Source organism: Pleurodeles waltl, chromosome 7, assembly GCF_031143425.1.
Source record: "Pleurodeles waltl isolate 20211129_DDA chromosome 7, aPleWal1.hap1.20221129, whole genome shotgun sequence".
NCBI lineage: Eukaryota > Metazoa > Chordata > Amphibia > Caudata > Salamandridae > Pleurodeles > Pleurodeles waltl.
Genome location: NC_090446.1, coordinates 10,064,962 through 10,080,610, shown reverse-complemented (window position 1 = coordinate 10,080,610; position 15,649 = coordinate 10,064,962). Strand labels below are relative to the sequence as shown.

At 49.5% G+C, this 15,649-nt stretch overlaps 1 protein-coding gene across 1 annotated transcript in view; it reads left to right on the top strand.

The window, feature by feature from the left end:
• The window catches only part of LOC138303544 (zinc finger protein 250-like), an 87,507-nt gene that overhangs the window by 2,078 nt on the left and 69,780 nt on the right, over positions 1 to 15,649 (top strand). The window lies entirely within an intron of this gene.

Here is a 15,649-nt window from a genome sequence, read left to right as displayed (position 1 = left end):
TGCTTATATTATAAGGAACCTTCAGCGCTTTTTTGTTTGTGATCTGCTTTGGCTCTTATATCTATACAGACGTAAAAGTAAAGAAGGTTTAGTAAAAATTGTTGCTGGGTTTCATCAGCCTTCATTTTTCTTCTGCGTCACACACTCAGTGATATTACTTACCTTTTGCAATTGATCTGCTTTAAGAATGCAGTCTGTGAATCCACCTCCATTTTTTTGGGAAACACCGGGTAACCCTCCAATTCCATGGAAAAATTGGTTTGATGCATTTGAAATGTACTTAGGAGCAATTGGTGCAGCACGCTTCCGCCCTGAAAGAAAAAAAAATATTTTACTGCATTCCCTAGGATTTGAAGGGAGATCCGTTTTTAAATATCTTCCTGCCTTGGTATTGGAAGAAGGAGAAGAGATTGATGAGTATGCCGAAACAGTAAAAAAATTGGAACTAAGGTTTGACATACAACCCAGTTTAGTCATTATTAGACACACGTTTTTCAAAAGAGAACAAAATCCTGGTAAAGATGTGGATACCTTTGTGTCAGCACTGAGAAAACTTGCAGCTGATTGTCAATTTCAGGCGTTTAGTGACCAGCTGGTCAGGGACCAATTTATTGCAAAATGCACAGACAAGACTATCCAACAAAAACTTCTTTCCTTGAGCAATCCGTCACTTGATGAGACATTACGACTGGCAAAGAGCATTGAGAAGTCTAAATTGTCTGTGAAGGAACTGGAATCCAGAACAACAGAAAATATAGGATTGGTGAATTCTCAAAATGGGAGAATGTTAAAATCAACTAAGACTTCTTCCAAACCATTTTTTAAGCAAAGTAACATTTGTTTTCGGTGTGGTAATCTGAACCATATTAAGAGTGGCAGAGGATGTCCTGCTAAGAATGCCACATGCAGGAAGTGCAACAAAGTTGGGCACTTTGCCAAAGTGTGTTAGAGTGCCACAATGAGTGTTGGTTATCAACAAGGTTCAGGGGAGTTTTCAAATGGTTCAGGGGTAGCATATGTTACAGAAGTAGATGATGGTGATGTAGATAGGATCCAAGAAGAGTTCAGGGACATGGTAATGATTGTCACAGAGGATCAAATAGTGACTGGAGATCCTACTAGGTGTGTGGATCCTTACGTTGAAATTTGTGTTGGTGACAAAGTGATCAAACTTTTTGTGGATTCTGGGGCTCGGATCACAATGATTACTCAAGAACTGTGCAAGGAGGTTTGGGGAGAGAGAACTCTCTGTGCACCTGACAGAGCACCTGTCTCCTATGAAGGGAGAAAGATTGAATTGGCTGGTTATTTCGAAGATGTACTTGAATTTAAGGGAAGGAGAATTTTTGGCAATGTTTATGTGGCGATAAAGGGACTAAACATATTGGGTTGGTTCCATCAAGGTTTGTTCCAAATGGTTTTGAGGCCAGGCACTAAGGAACAGGTATCTGTTGTAGAATCAGGTGATGATGCAGCCAATCTGATAAAGGATTTTCCTTTGGTATTTTCGGGAAGGTTGGGCACCATTGAAGGATTTACTCATGTGATAAAAGTAAAGGAGGGAGCCATTCCAGTGAAACACAAATTTAGGAGTGTACCATTCAGTGTGAGGGAAAAATTGGAAAGGGAGGTGAAGGATTTGTGTATGAAAGGTATAATGGAACCTATAGATTCCTCTTTGTGGTTGTCTCCCTTGGTTATTGCAAGGAAGAAAAATGGCGATTTGAGAGCCTGTGTGGATCTGCGCAGTTTGAATAAACACATTTGGGTAGACTCGCATCCTTTACCTAAAATTACGGAAATGCTGGCCACTATCGGTGAATCAAAGTGGTTTTCCAAGTTGGATCTAGCTGCGGCATATCATCAGATTGTTCTAGATCCAGCCTCAAAGCATCTTGCTGCCTTTGTTTCACCTTTGGGCATATTTCAATATTGCAGGATGCCTTTTGGGTTAGCCTCAGCAGCAGCTGTTTTTCAGCGAGTAATGTCTCAGATGTTAAAGGACATAAAAGGGGTAGCTGTATTTCAAGATGATGTTTTGATCCATGCAGCATCCAAAGAGGAACATGATAACATTGTGAGGAAAGTGTTAAGAATCATGCAGGAAAAAGGAGTGGTTCTCAAAAGTGAGAAATGCCAATTTTTGCGTAATAGAGTTGAATATTTAGGACATGTTATTTCCGAACAAGGGATTGAACCCAAACCAGGGTTAGTCAAAGCGATTATGAATGCTTCTCCACCGTGAGACAAAACAGGATTGAAGTCTTTTATTAGTTTGTGTGAATTTATTCACGGTTAATGAGTGACTATGCTGCTAAAACTAAACCTTTGACGAATTTGTTAAAGAAAAATGTTGTTTTTGTTTGGAATAAGGATTGTCAGGAAGCGTTTGAGTGGATCAAGTCGCAACTAGTTGGGCCTAAAATTTTGAAACCTTTTGATCCAGATGTGCAGTGTATTATAACTGTTGATGCAAGCAGTTTCGGTGTTGGTGCTGTGTTGACTCAGGCGAAAGAAGGTACGGAAAAAACTTTGGGATATACATCAAGAGTTTTGAGAGGATCTGAATTAAACTTTTCTGTTATTGAAAAAGAATTGTTGGCATGTTGGTGAGCTATAAGGAAGTTTCATCCATATGTCTGGGGTAACAAGTTTGTGTTGTACACAGATCATAGTCCCCTTGTTCCTATTTTGACTGGAGATAAAATAAGAGAATCAACACCTCGCATTTCTAGGTTAGTCACAAAATTATTACAATATGATTTTGAAGTCCGTTATGTTCCAGGTAACAAGAATGTTAGAGACGATTTTCTATCTAGATTTCCATTGGTTGAGGATGCAGGTGTTGGTGAGGATGAAGATGAAGATGATGTTGATAACTGTTTTATAGCAGCTGTTGATCTGGAAGATATGTGTGCGATAAGTGAATGTGAGTGGAAGAGGGAATTGGCGAAAGACTTGGTATTGGCTCAGATTGTAAAATTTATAAAAGAAGGGTGGCCCAGAGAAAGAAATGTGCCTATTCAATTCCAAACTTTTGTCAAGGTGTCAGGTGAAATGTCAGTTGAAGATGACATTCTGATGAGGTGTGAGAGATTTGTTCCCCCGGAGAGCCTGAGGAAAAGAATAGTTGCTGCTGCGCATGAGGGACACTTAGGCAGGACACTTACTAAGCGCAGATTACGTGAAACGTTTTGGTGGCCTGGAATGGACCAATGTGTTGATGTTTGTGTGGACGAATGTGTGATTTGCAACAGTTGTGAAAAGGGGTTGAAAGTGAGGACTCCACCGTTACAACCTATTGAACTACCCGCTAGGCCTTGGGAAAAGCTGGGAATTGATCTTATTGGTCCTTTCTGTGCTTTGCCAAGTCCATGTAGATTTTCTGTAGTCTTAATTGACTACTATTCTAAGTGGCCTGAAATCAAATTTATAAGTGAGCCTTCATCAAAAAATGTTATTCAATTTTTGAGACATGTATTTCTACGGGAGGGGTTCCCTTCGGCCATTGTTTCTGACAATGGTGTGCAATTTGTTAGTCAGGAATTTAAAGAATTTTTACTAGAAGGTGATGTCAAACACATAAAGCGTTCACTATATCATCCTCAAACCAATTGCCTTGTAGAGCGCATGAATCGAGTATTGGGGAATTGTGTACAATGGGCTATTGCTAACAAGTCAAATGTTCAAATTTCTGTACGAACTATGCTTTGGTTTTATCGCACAACCCCCCATTCTTCTACAGGTGTTTCTCCGTTTGAACTGTTGCATGGAAGGAAGCCATCTTCAAGGATCTGTCCTGGTTGGATGTCTAAGTGGGTGAAACAAAGTGATTTGAGTGCTATTGATGATGTTGTCAGAAATAATGTCCGGAGGGCACAAATGAGACAGAAGGAATATTTTGATTCATCCAAGAGGGTCTACCCCCATCAATTTGAAGTAGGGGACAAGATTAGAATCAAACTTCCTGCTCACAGGAAGAAAGGAGAAAAGAGATTTTCAGAACCCATGATAATTGACAAAGTATGTGGTAATGCTGTTAGGGTTAATTTGCGAAATTGGTGGAATGCTGACAGGGTGGTTAAGGTCAAGGAAATTCCTAACAAAATGTGTAAGTCTGATCATTCTATGGGATGTCTGAACAAACTATCTCACAGTGAACCGGTTACTGATGAAACAAATCCAACAGATGTTGATAAAGTTGTTTTTGAACGTTATGTACGCAGAAGTGGCAGTCAGAGGGTGAAACCTTTGAGATACCGTTAATTCTGTGACATGTAGTTGAGTTATGATTTTGTGTTTCATCTTTCTTGATGCTTTGTATCTTTAATTTTATTTTTATATTTTTGTTGTTATTGTTCTTTTGTAAACTGCTATCTTGATGAGTAATGATAATGGAAAAATTGTTATTTGCTCATTTGTAAGGGAAGAGGATAATTTTGTGTTGCCGCGTCCTCGCGACCCCAGCCTTACGTCCCGAGCTCGAGAGAGTGAGCTCGAGACACTGGGGGTTCGAGAGGACGGTTGGAGGCTGTAGCTGCGACATCGCAGCGGTCTACATTTTATTAAAAAGACTTACCCTTTTCCATACTTGTAGTCTTATTTACTACAATATATCAAAGTTGTGCTCGGATGCTCTCTGTCAAATAGAAGAGGTTGGAAGCTTGATATGATTCCAAGATGACCACCTGTAGATGTAGCGGTCACAGTGTCAATCAATGTGATGTTGGAGACCTTCGTAAGCTCCTCTCAGACGTGAGTGCTCAACACTGCACCAAGGCGCCCGTCTTTCGTCCCTTCTTAGTAAACCGTTTAACTGAATCCTTCATTCTCTATGGATGTTTACATTTGTTTGGACCTCCTGAGTGCTGTGGGATCTTATTACTGAACGTCTTCTCATTGACAAGCATTCTCTTTAGCCCATCCAGTAACCTCTCAGTGTCCATCTTTCACAATGGGAAGATCATGTTCGAAGCTAATGGCATGATCTTGGCCAAGATCAACAATCTCTTAGTCTCCTCCCCTCTGACTCACGTCCATCCTCCTCCATCCTACAACCCTCATGCTCTGCTCTTATTTCCTCTATTCTCCTCTCCAGACAATTCACCAACGAAATCATGTTCTCTCTGAATCCTCCACCCCACAGCTTCCCCGGCACCAACCCCATCACCTTCCGTCTGAAGCTCATCCCTTCAACTCCCCTGCCCGCGCCCCATCAATAGACCCTCATTATCTGACCTTTACCCAAACACCTTGTTCCCCTCCTCTACCTATTATTCCTTTCTCACCCTGCCCCCGTCTTTTGTCCACCACCCCCTCCACTTTCCCCTCTCTCCAAATCAAGCTTATGGGATTACCCCTATCTTTTGGACCTAGTTTGTTTTCCCCTTATCGCTCCCAGTCTCCCTCCTCCCACCCCTTGTGCCCTTCCCCAAACTTCACCACCTGTTCCCAGGTATTAACTGAGCAACCTCCCACTCACCAACACCTCTCCTCCCACTACCTGATGTTTCATAACTGACCACCCTTATCCAGCTCTCCTTCCATCTCACTCACCCTCCTCTTTTCGGCAGGTACCCACTCCCCACACATCACCCCTTCCCCTGCTTCCTCTTCCAGACAGTGCTCTCCCCATCTTCCCTTCTCAGGGTCTGTACCAACAGCATGTTTCAAAAGTGCAACAGGTGCCCCTACCCTCTCCTGAGCCATGAATGCCCCCGCTCAGAACTACTGTGGGAACTCCGGCTCTCTTCATCTCATCTCACGAAGGAAACTGGCATCCTTACACAAGCATTCTCTCTGTTTTGAAACTCACTTAGAATTCACAAATGTTGCCTATAGCAGCCTCGTCTCCCTTTTCTGAATAATACACCACAGGCAATCAATAACCCCTAAGGGAAACTGCTCTCCCGAGTCTAAACAGGCATATTCTCCCCTCAAAGGAAAATACCTACATAATCTCAATCACAATACCAGGTAGCCTCCCAAGTGTTGTGTCATAATTATGCAAAGCTACAAAACCACCAAGCCCACCAACAATCAGCCACACAACAAAACACTACCAAACTAAAAAACACCTACCTGTTAACACCATCATCAGAAACCACTGACACCTTTCCACACTTCACACCGCCACCTGAAATCACACAACCTCAACCACATCAACTCACTAGAACCTTACTCAAGTTTCAGTTGCACCCCCGGGCGCCCTGTGCATGGACTCAACGGCTCTTCCCTCAGTTACATGATCATAAGTGCAGTGGAGAAGTCAAACACTGCCTTGATAGTGTGGAAGTTATCAAAGATTACAACCTTGACACCATGTATCTCACTCAATCCTGGCCCAATGATGCCTCAAAACAATATTCTGCCCCCCTTACCATCCCTACTCTGCTTCATTCTGGGCGTCCATGGATAAAGCAGGCACAGTGGGGACAGAGGGATCTTTTACAGAAACTTGCAAGGCAACAGGCTCATTCCCCTGAATCGCTTTCAGTCCTCTAAGTGCATATCTCTGGCTACCTCCTTGTGCAATGCTCCTAACCTCAGAGTGAACATTTTTTACACTTTTGCGACGAATGCATGGAGTTCTTCCCATCCTAATTAAATCACTCAGACAGCATCATGTTCCTAGGTGGCTTCAATCTTTACTGTGGTACCAAGGGCAACAAATCCATGATACCTTTCACTCCTTTTACAGTGACAATGATGTCCTGCAACACTCCCTGAAACCCACACACTGCAAGGAGTCCACTCTGATCCGATCCCCAGCTGACAACCAATGACCTCAGAAAGTTAGATAAAGGAAAGAGACAACCACCTTCCACTCGGAGTCTGGTTAGTCTGAGATCTGTGCGAAAAAGGTACAAAGACCACATCTTCAGAGCTACATCAACGCATGTCCGATGCCTCCAGGGCACCGTAATTAGCAGACCCAACCTCCTATTTTATCTTATACAACAACTTTGTGGAGTTTTTGGACAAAAAAGTTCAAGACGTAAATATCTCCCTGCCAGCCACCTTTGGCCACAAAGCAGAGGAGAATTTATCTTAAAAAGCGCAGTGGCCCTGGCTCCTTCTAACTCTAGTTTGAGAGACTGAGCTACTGGTGACCATATCCAATGTGAAAACCTCAGACTATTTTTGCACGGCCATTCCTGGCTCCATCAGTAAAGACACCGCAAACAGCTACTCCAGTTTTGGTCCACTCGCGTCCAGTGCTGGATCTGTAGTCGGTGAATTCCTTCTTTCTGCATATAAAGTTCAAAATGTTAACTTTCCAGGCAGTTCTTTCATTGATATACAAAGGACACTTTCTGCCATCATCCACGCTGCTGGGTGTTGTCTTCGCGCGCCAATGTATCCAGCTTCACAGAAGTTTCTACGGTTCTATGTGGAGCAAGAATACTATCAGTTCCAGACACTTCCTTTGGTCTTTTCTTCTCCAGGGGTTTGCACTAAGGTGGGGGTTGTCTATGCTGAGAGAATTCAGTTATTTCCTCACCTGGAGAACTGTCATGTTTGTTTGTCTTCTTTTTGATAAAGCACAACTACATACACGCGTTCAGCAACGCAGATTTCTGTGAAACAATACCAAATCTTATCTGACTCCTTCTCGAGAACTTCAGTTCATAGGTTTTTTCAAGACAGGATTGGGAAAAGTATTCCTGTCTTAGGCAAAGATAGAGAAACTGAAGGCAGAATTATCAGACCTTCTGACTTGTGAGGATCCATCAGCCTGAGTCTGGTTAAGGGTTCAGGGTCTTGTGTCTTCCATAGTGATGAGTCTGCCTTGGGTCAGGTTACACCTCTATATGTTGATGACTGATATGTATATGACTTGTGATCCAGTAACCCAAATATACAAGCAAGACGGCCCCATCTATTCAGAGACTGAACAGGCCCTTCAGATTTGTTAAAGGAAGGGAATCTGTTAAAGAGGGCTCTTTACACACTCTCCCAACCATGGTGGTGAGAGCAGATGAGAGCAGGTTGGGATGGGATGCAGTTTTAGAGCAGAGGGCAGTGCTCAGCCAAGTCTGTGAGGACAACAGATCTATACCCGAGATATCAGTCTAGTCTTGATGAAAGCTTAGTGACCTACAGCATCTGTACAGAGAAGCCGAAACATGTCTACAAACAGTTTTCTGTGGAATTACGGATAATAATCTTTCGTAACATTCTCCTTCTGATTTTTAATTTTTATCTGACAGACCATTAAGGAATACATTATTCAAAAAATAAGTCAAGATAATTTTCTCAGAAACGTTTAGAACATTGTCACCCTCGTTGCCTGGTCTCCCGTTGTCCAAGGAGAGAGGCCTTTGCGCTATTATTTGGTATTACTGATTGTGGCTAGACTCCTTCTGACATCAAAGGCCCGTTGGCTTTGGTACACCTCATGTTTTTATGCGTGGGAAGATGACAAGTGACATAGAGGTAATGGCTAGATTACTTACCTGTAATTTTCGTTACGCTTACTCCTGCCAGACATTAGGCCCCTCCCACTGTTCCATGTCTTCAGGCCTTCAGCGAGTGCTTGGGAGTAACAGGGAGACTTTGTGGAGACAAAGGGGGTGATTCCAAGCCGCCCGCCAGGCGGAAACCGCCATTTGGCCGCCACGCGGCCAAAATTCCGCAGCCCCCATTCTGACATTCCCGCCGGCCCAGCGGGAATGAGGCCGCAACACAGGAGCCGGGTCCGAATGGAGCCGGCTCCTGTGTTGCAGCGGTGCGACGGGTGCAGTTGCGCCCGTCGCGCTTTTCACTGTCTGCCATGCAGACAGTGAAAAGCAGGCCGGGGCCCTGTTAGGGGGGCCCTGCACTGCCCAGGCCAGTGGCATGGGCAGTGCAGGGGCCCCCAAGGGCCCCAGGACACCCGTTACCGCCAGCCTCTTCCTGGCGGTGAAAACCGCCAGAAACAGGCTGGCGGTACGGGGGTCAGAATCCCAGCCGGGGCAAAAACGGCAGATGACCGCCGGCCCCGGCAATCCGACCGCGGCTTTACCGCCGCGGTCGGAATGGGGATTGAAGCACCGCCAGCCTGTTGACGGTGCTTCCGTCATTCGTGGCCCTGGCGGTCCAAGACCGCCAGGGTCAGAATAACCCCCATAATGTCTGATTTAGATGCTGGCAGAGAGGAATACTCTGCCACAAACGTGACGGATATCCCGTTCGCCTTATTGCGATCCCAATATATCGTATGGAGAGTGTAATACGGCGGACGGGATATCCGACACATTTGTGGGGGAGTATTCCATCCACCGAGTTGTAAATCAGGCCCAGTGTCCTCTACGCTACCCTGCTGAAGGTGGGGGGGTAGGTCTGACATCCTGTTCTTAGGTTTGTTGTCTTGAAAGGGGGTCTCTCATATTGTTATGAGTGTGATGAGGACGAGTAAAACTAAGAGTAATGAAGATTACTGTAATCAGGCCAGTGCACATAGACGTCGATTCACCAAAATGTCAGGGGTAGCGGACATGACATCATACACTCTTTGAGCCTAATGATGTCACAAGAAGTGATGTCATATGATCTTAACCCTCATGACATCAAAATATGTAGTCACCCTTACCCTAACTCACTAATTCTCAGTATCTTGCCTATACTGACCCACCTGTGCACTCTCTCACCTTCACACACGTGCACTGTCACATGCACACGCTCTCTCACCCACATGTGCGCAGTCACATGCACACGCTCTCTCACTTGCATGCACACTCACACACATGCACTGTCACATGCACACGCTCTCTCACCTGCAAGCACGCACAGTCAGATGCACACACTCTCTCACCCGCATGCGCGCACAGTCACATGCACACGCTCTCTCACCTGCATGCACACCTTCAAACACATGCACAGTCACATGCACACGCTCCCTCACCTGCATGCACACCTTCACACACATGCACATGCACACACTCTCTGACCCGTATGCGCGCATAGCCACATGCACACGCTCTCTCGCCCGCATGCGCGCACAGTCACATGCACACCTTCACACACATGCACATGTTTCTGACCCGCATGCGCGCACAGTCACATGCACACGCTCTCTTGCTCGCATGCACGCACAGTCACATGCACACACTCTCTCGCCCGCATGCGCGCACATTCACATGTACATGCTCTCTCACCCGCATGCGCGCACAGTCACATGCATACGCTCTCTCGCCTGCATCCGCGCACAGTCACATGCACACGCTCTCTCGCCCGCATGCGCGCACATTCACATGCACATGCTCTCACCCACATGCACGCACAGTCACATACACACGCGCTCTCACCTGCATGCACACCTTCACACACCTTCACAGTCACATGCACCCTCTCTCACCCGCATGCGCGCAGTCACATGCACATGCTTTCTCACCTGCATGCACACCTTCACACACATGCACAGTCACATGCACACGCTCTCTGACCCGCATGCGCGCATAGTCACATGCACATGCTCTCTCGCCCGCATGAGCGCACAGTCACATGCACACGCTCCCTCGCCCGCATGCGCGCACAGTCACATGTACATGCTCTCTCACCCGCATGCGCGCACAGTCACATGCAGACGCTCTCTCGCCCGCATGCGCGCACAGTCACATGCAGACGCTCTCTCGCCCGCATGAGCGCACAGTCACATGCACATGCTCTCTCACCCGCATGCGCGCACAGTCACATGCATACGCTCTCTCGCCCGCATGCGCGCACAGTCACATGCACACGCTCTCTCGCCCGCATGCGCGCACATTCACATGCACATGCTCTCACCCGCATGCAGGCACAGTCACATACACACGCGCTCTCACCTGCATGCACACCTTCACACACCTTCACAGTCACATGCACCCTCTCTCACCCGCTTGCGCGCAGTCACATGCTTTCTCACCTGCATGCACACCTTCACACACATGCACAGTCACATGCACACGCTCTCTGACCCGTATGCGCGCATAGTCACATGCACACGCTCTCTCGCCCGCATGAGCGCACAGTCACATGCACACGCTCCCTCGCCCGCATGCGCGCACAGTCACATGTACATGCTCTCTCACCCGCATGCGCGCACAGTTACATGCAGACGCTCTCTCGCCCGCATGCGCGCACAGTCACATGCAGACGCTCTCTCGCCCGCATGCGCGCACAGTCACATGCAGACGCTCTCTCACCTGCATGCACACCTTCACACACCTTCACAGTCACATGCACCCTCTCTCACCCGCATGCGCGCAGTCACATGCACATGCTTTCTCAACTGCATGCACACCTTCACACACATGCACAGTCACATGCATACGCTCTCTCGCCCGCATGCGCGCAGTCACATGCAGACGCTCTCTCGCCCGCATGCGCGCACAGTCACATGCAGACGCTCTCTCGTCCGCATGCGCGCACATTCACATGCTCTCTCACCCGCATGCACGCACAGTCACATGCACACGCTCTCTCACCTGCATGCACACCTTCACACACCTTCACACACCTTCACAGTCACATGCACCCTCTCTCACCCGCATGCCCGCAGTCACATGCCAATGCTTTCTCAACTGCATGCACACCTTCACACACATGCACACGCTCTCTGACCCGCATGCGCGCATAGTCACATGCACACGCTCTCTCGCCCGCATGAGCGCACAGTCACATGCACACGCTCTCTCGCCCGCATGAGCGCACAGTCACATGCATACGCTCTCTCGCCCGCATGCGCGCACAGTCACATGCACACGCTCTCTCGCCCGCATGCGCGCACATTCACATGCACACGCTCTCTCACCTGCATGCACACCTTCACACACCTTCACAGTCACATGCACCCTCTCTCACCCGCATGCGCGCAGTCACATGCACATGCTTTCTCACCTGCATGCACACCTTCACACACATGCACAGTCACATGCACACGCTCTCTGACCCGCATGCGCGCATAGTCACATGCATACGCTCTCTCGCCCGCATGCGCGCAGTCACATGCAGACGCTCTCTCGCCCGCATGCGCGCACAGTCATATGCAGACGCTCTCTCGTCCGCATGCGCGCACATTCACATGCTCTCTCACCCGCATGCACGCACAGTCACATGCACACGCTCTCTCACCTGCATGCACACCTTCACACACCTTCACACACCTTCACAGTCACATGCACCCTCTCTCACCCGCATGCCCGCAGTCACATGCCAATGCTTTCTCAACTGCATGCACACCTTCACACACATGCACAGTCACATGCACACGCTCTCTGACCCGCATGCGCGCATAGTCACATGCATACGCTCTCTCGCCCGCATGCGCGCACATTCACATGCACATGCTCTCTGACCCGCATGCGCGCATAGTCACATGCACACGCTCTCTCGCCCGCATGCGCGCACATTCACATGCACACGCTCTCTCACCTGCATGCACACCTTCACACACCTTCACAGTCACATGCACCCTCTCTCACCCGCATGCGCGCAGTCACATGCACATGCTTTCTCACCTGCATGCACACCTTCACACACATGCACAGTCACATGCACACGCTCTCTGACCCGCATGCGCGCATAGTCACATGCACACGCTCTCTCGCCCGCATGAGCGCACAGTCACATGCACACGCTCTCTCGCCCGCATGAGCGCACAGTCACATGCACACGCTCCCTCGCCCGCATGCGCGCACAGTCACATGCTCTATCACCCGCATGCACACCTTCACACACATGCACAGTCACATGCACACGCTCTCTCACCCGCATGTGCGCACAGTCACATGCACACGCTCTCTCACCTGCATGCACACCTTCACACACATGCAGTCACATGCACACGCTCTCTCACCCGCATGCACACCTTCACACACATGCACAGTCACATGCACACGCTCTCTCACCCGCATGCGCGCACAGTCACATGCACACGCTCTCTCACCTGCATGCACACCTTCACACACATGCACAGTCACATGCACACGCTCTCTCACCCGCATGCACACCTTCACACACATGCACAGTCACATGCACACGCTCTCTCACCCGCATGCGCGCACAGTCACATGCACACGCTCTCTCACCTGCATGCACACCTTCACACACATGCACAGTCACATGCACACGTTCTCTGACCCGCATGCGCGCATAGTCACATGCACACGCTCTCTCGCCCGCATGCGCGCACAGTCACATGCTCTATCACCCGCATGCACACCTTCACACACATGCACAGTCACATGCACACTCTCTCTCACCCGCATGCGCGCACAGTCACATGCACACGCTCTCTCACCTGCATGCACACCTTCACACACATAGTCACATGCACACGCTCTCTGACCAGCAAGCGTGCATAGTCACATGCACATGCTCTCTCACCCACATGCGCGCACCGTCACATGCACACGCTCTCTCGCACGCATGCTCGCACAGTCACATGCACACGCTCTCTCGCCCGCATGCGGGCACAGTCACATGCACACGCTCTCTCACCCGCATGCGCGCAGTCACATGCACACGCTCTCTGACCCGCATGCGCGCATAGTCACATGCACACGCTCGCACGCCCACACAGTCACATGCACATGCTCTATCACCCACATGCACACCTTCACACACATGCACAGTCACATGCACACGCTCTCTCACCCGCGTGTGCGCACAGTCACATGCACACTCTCTCTCACCTGCATGCACACCTTCACACACATGCACACGCTCTTTCACCCGCATGCACACCTTCACACACATGCACAGTCACATGCACACGCGGTCTCACCCGCATGCGCGCAGTCACATGCACACGCTCTCTCACCTGCATGCACACCTTCACACACATGCAGTCACATGCACACGCTCTCTGACCAGCATGCGTGCAGTCACATGCACATGCTCTCTCGCCCGCATGCGCGCACCGTCACATGCACACGCTCTCTTGCCCGCATGCGCGCACAGTCACATGCACACGCTCTCGTCTGCATGCGTGCAGTCACATGCACACGCTCTCTCACCTGATGCGCGCAGTCACATGCACACGCCCTCTCATCTGCATGCACACCTGCACACACATGCACAGTCACATGCACACTCTCTATGACCTGCATGCGCGCATAGTCACATGCACACACTCTCTCGCCCGCATGCGCGCAGTCACATGCTCTATCACCCGCATGCATACCTTCACACACATGCAGTCACATGCACACGCTCTCTCACCCGCATGTGCGCACAGTCACATGCACACGCTCTCTCACCTGCATGCACACCTTCACACACATGCACAGTCACATGCACACGCTCTCTCACCCGCATGCACACCTTCACACACATGCACAGTCACATGCACACGTTCTCTCACCCACATGCGCGCACCGTCACATGCACACGCTCTCTCACCTGCATGCACACCTTCACACACATGCAGTCACATGCACACGCTCTCTGACCAGCATGCACGCATAGTCACATGCACACGCTCTCTCGCCCGCATGTGCGCACCTTCACATGCACACGCTCTCTCACCCGCATGCGCGCAGTCACATGCACATGCTCTCTCACCCGCATGCACACCTTCACACACATGCACAGTCACATGCACACGCTCTCTCACCTGCATGCACACCTTCACACACATGGACAGTCACATGCACACGCTCTCTCACCTGCATGCACACCTTCACACACATGCACAGTCACATGCACACGCTCTCTCACCTGCATGCATACCTTCACACACATGCACAGTCACATGCACACGCTCTCTCACCCGCATGCACGTAGTCACATGCACACGCTCTCTCGCCCGCATGCGCGCAGTCACATGCACACGCTCTCTCACCCGCATGCACACCTTCACACACATGCACAGTCACATACACACGCTCTCCCACCCGCATGCGTGCACAGTCACATGCACACGCTCTCTCACCTGCATGCACACCTTCACACACATGTAGTTACATGAACACGCTCTCTGACAAGCATGAGCGCATAGTCACATGCACACGCTCTCTCGCCCACATGCGTGCACTGTCACATGCACAGACTCTCTCACCTGCATGCGTGCACAGTCACATGCACACGCTCTCTCACCTGCATGCACACCTTCACACACATGTAGTCACATGCACACGCTCTATGACCAGCATGCGCGCATAGTCACATGCACACGCTCCCTCACCCGCATGCACACCTTCACACACATGCACAGTCACATGCACACGCTCTCTCACGCGCATGCGCGCACAGTCACATGCACACGCTCTCTCACCTGCATGCACAGTTTCACACACATGCAGTCACATGCACACGCTCTCTGACCAGCATGCGCGCATAGTCACAGGCACACGCTCTCTCGCCCGCATGCGCGCACCGTCACATGCACACGCTCTCTCGCCTGCATGCGCGCACAGTCACATGCACACGCTCTCTCGCCCGCATGCGCGCAGTCACATGCACACGCTCTCTCATCTGCATGCGCACAGTCACATGCACACGCTCTCTCACCTGCATGCACACCTTCACACACATGCAGTCACATGACCACGCTCTCTCACCCGCATGCACACCTTCACACACATGCAGTCACATGCACACGCTCTCTCACCCGCATGCACACCTTCACACACGTGCACAGTCACATCCACACGCTCTCACCCGCATGCGTGCACAGTCACATGCA